We start from the raw sequence: 3,584 nt of genomic DNA, 5'->3' as shown, positions 1-3,584 counted from the left end.
TATCAATTAAACATTGCTTTTCTCATTCCAACACCACTGTTAACTCCTTGGTCACTTGGGAATTGCATCACTCTTTGCCTTCTATCAGGTCTAGGAATGCAGGAGATGCTTTAGACAGGCAGATGGGAAGTAATAACAGAAAAAGAATTAAAGAGGCCGAGTTACACAGACTGTTGCAAGCCAGGCACATTTTCAGCCCTGAAGATCAAAGCAGTCATTGGGTTGTTGAGGTGTCTCTCAGTGACCATAGAATGAGAGGAAGGGAAATGGGGAGAGCAAAGGAGAGTTCAAACACCCAAGGAAAGCTCAAACACCCACACAGGCTGCTGCAAAGGTGCCTTGAGACCTGCTCAGTTTCATCAGGACAGCTGGAAATCCCTGCAAGATTTGTGAGATTAAACACACAACATAGGCCGAGTCCAGGCAGGGGGCAACTCCTGGGGAACAGGAATATTTTTCCCCCTACTATTAATGCACATCTTTAACTGCTCCTTCTGTGGTTTGGGGCCTGGGCTGCCCTGAAAAGAGGATTTCTGACAGAATCCAAGAGAATCCTGCCTGGAAGGACTGGGCACATCCATACCAGCTTCTGCCCAGGAAAAGGCTTGGTTTGGCTTGTGCTGCTCAGGACAACTTGGACTCCAGGCCTGTCTCCTGCCCCTTTGGCACAAGAGCTGCTCTCCTGGCTCAGCCTGGAGCAGCCCCGAGTCAGTGCCCTGCTTATCTCTCACCAGAGTGGACAGGAAGTGTCTAAGGAAGAAGAGAAGCCCAGAAGGAATTGTTTTTCAATCTGCTGGCATTCCCTGTCTCCAGCAGATGGAGGTTCTGGAATGTGTGGCAGGAAGGTGCAGCTTACAGGGCTCCTCTGAGCTGAGCAGTTCTGCAGGCTCCTGAGAGGCTCTGGACACAGGAAAGTTCATTTTCCCTAAATGTAGGATCCAGGAGAGCCAAGGAGATCCTTGTTGGCCCTCTGGCCTTGACTGATGCAGAGGGAGGGAGGGTGGGAGGAGCTGAGTGCTGCTTCAGCCCCAGGGCTTTCAGCTGGGCATGAGGTGCCTGCATTGGCTGAGCTGAACCCCTGCCCTGCAGAGGGGAAGCCAAAAGCCAGCCCCTCCCTGTGCCACTACATGTGAGGTGCCTTTATTTTGGGGTAGGAGTGGAGTTTTCCAGAGGGGAACATTTACAGCTGCTCTAGGAAATGTGCAGCCCAGGAGTTTTTTCTCTTATTTTTCCTTGGAGCAGAATATTCCCTTCTCCCCATCCTGTCCCACAGCTGCTCCCTGTCCATCTGCAAAGCCCTGTGGTCACTCTGGGACCCTCCTGGGCAGCAGAGCTTGTGCTGCACGGCAGCAGCTGCCTGAGCCAATGGGTTCCTCACTGCTCTGCTGCTCACAGCCAAGACATTTTCCCTGTCCCTCTGCCAGAGCAATACCCTTTGACAGCTCTGCTGTGAGGCTTGCCCAGGGCAGTGCCAGCACCAGCAGCTCCTTGGATGGAGTAACTGGAGGCAGCAAAAAGCAGAGAGCCCTTGGTAAGCTTCCAGGATAGCCGGGGAGAACTGGTCTACCCAGGCTATGCTGAAAATGGCCCAAATGCCCCTGGGGCTGGGTAAACCCGATGACCCTGTGCCTGAAGGCCGCAGTGTTACCACCCTGCCATCTCTGGGCATGGCTGGCAGCCGAGCCTGGCCTTGGAGCTGGATAGACCCAGCAGACCAGGAAATCCCCGGAGCTTGGTAGATGTGGCATCCTCCTCCCACCCCAGACCTGGGGGAATCACACAACCCCATTGCACCACAGAGCTTGAGAGACCAGGCAGCCACCTCCAGCCAGGGAGTGAAATTTCAAGATCAGTAAATACTTTTTACAAAAATAAATGTATCATTTTGGTTTAAGAAAGAAACTCTGTAAGTAGAAAAAAAAGTTCTTTGTAAACCTTTTTTTTTTTGGACCCATGCTACCTAGGTTGAGATCACAGCCAGCATCTGCTCTTTGCTCTTCCTGCCCATCCACTCACACACTCAAACTGCCTCCACCCAACTTCACACAACCTGCAACAAACAACCTGATATGGGGGATTTTGGGGAGGTGGCAGAGCCTGGCACGAAGCAACCAGACCATGGCCCGAGTTCCCCTGCCCACCAAGAGAGAAGAAATCCAGACACACTGACAAACACCGGGACAGAGATACACAGACATAAAACGTGGCTATGCTGAAGGGATTTATTGATTATTCAGGGGAAATGGGCCTGGGCTCCAAGGGGATCAGGGGTGTCCTCCAGGGATGATCATCTCCTCATGCCGCTGGAGCAGGACAGGACACAGATGTCTCCACAATTTTCAGTCCTAAAACAGGGAAATGGCAAAGTGACTGTGTGTCCAGTGGGACATTAGAGGCTTATTGTCCCACCCCTCTCTGCAGGCACTGCTCACCTAGGCATCCAGAGAGGCAGCCAGGCGTTTCTGCCGCAGAAGACTTGACAGCTTTTCAACCACAGCAGGCTGGGGACAAAGGCAGCGTTAGAGACACACTGGGGGGCACTGGGCTGGGCTGGGAGGAAAGGGGACAGCAAGGGGATCCTTGGGGAAGGGGCCTGCAGGGAGCAATGGGGTGCAGCAGCTTCTGTGCTCCTGCCCAGGAGCAGTGGGGTCCTGGCCAAGAGGCAGAGCTGGGGCAGGGGCTGTGTCCTGGGCCATCCTGGGGGTGCTGGGGTGACAGGGATGGGAATGCAATGGGGTGCTGGGCAAGGGGAAAACTGTGGGGGTCTGGGGTGTCAGTGGGGGTGCACTGGGCTGTGCTGGGGCACACTGGGATGGCCTGGAGTGTGGTGGCCATACATGGGGAGGGTCTGAGGCCAGCAGAACTCCTGGTACTCACCACAGGCGTGTTCAGGATGGCGACATTGTCTACATCAATCTGCAGAGAGACCAGGAGACCTGGCTGGTCACTGGGATGTCCCCAGTGCCAGCAAGGGATGGGGGGACTGAATTGCCACCCCCATTCCCAGAGGGGATGCCCTCCAATGCCAGCACCTCACTCACCTCCCGGACATCTTCTTCAGTTCCTTGCAGGAGTGCCTGGGAAAGGAGAACAAAGGGTTTGTCTGGCTTGGAGCTTGTGGGGCTGTGGGGGACACAGGTGCAGGGAGCAGGGTGGGGATGTCAATTCAGAGCCTCCAAGGAGGATGGGGGTTTACTGGGGCATCCCAAATACATTGACCTGGGGTTACTTAGGGAGCCCAAGGGCCTGGGGTGGGGGTGTGGAAGTGGCCCTGTGTGGGATGCAGGGGAGGAGAAAGGAATTCCAGTGTAGGACATGAGAGTGCAAGGGAGGGGCTTGGTAGGGACAGAAGAAAGAGGACACATGGGGACAAAACTGAGGGGCTTTGGAGAGAGTTTGGGCATCAGGGGTGAGTCCAGGAATGGTATCAGGACAAAGCGCTGCAGTGGCCAAGGAGAAAGGCAAAGGATTTTGGGGGAAAATGGAAGGAAAGGCCATCAAATGATCACTAAGGGGACATTTGGTGACCCTGGATAGGACAGAGATGACATCCCAGGGAGGAAATTTCTGCAGGGCCCAAAATG

At 54.4% G+C, this 3,584-nt stretch overlaps 1 long non-coding RNA gene across 2 annotated transcripts; it reads right to left on the bottom strand.

Moving 5' to 3' along the window:
- Positions 1–2,208: 2,208 nt before the first annotated feature.
- On the bottom strand, positions 2,209–2,985 carry LOC146420823 (uncharacterized). 2 transcript variants are annotated; one of them, XR_014848936.1, is made up of 3 exons: positions 2,878–2,985; positions 2,433–2,501; positions 2,209–2,345 (listed from the first exon to the last, which is right to left on the bottom strand). It is a non-coding gene; the product is annotated as an uncharacterized LOC146420823 (long non-coding RNA). The 2 variants fall into 2 exon arrangements; XR_014848935.1 differs by having other exon boundaries at positions 2,209–2,303.
- Positions 2,986–3,584: the final 599 nt, after the last annotated feature.

The sequence above is a fragment of the Lichenostomus cassidix genome, unplaced genomic scaffold (genome assembly GCF_008360975.1).
Source record: "Lichenostomus cassidix isolate B80296 unplaced genomic scaffold, HeHo_3.0 HiC_scaffold_45, whole genome shotgun sequence".
In the NCBI taxonomy this organism is placed as follows: domain Eukaryota; kingdom Metazoa; phylum Chordata; class Aves; order Passeriformes; family Meliphagidae; genus Lichenostomus; species Lichenostomus cassidix.
This window is presented reverse-complemented; position numbering and strand designations above follow the sequence as displayed.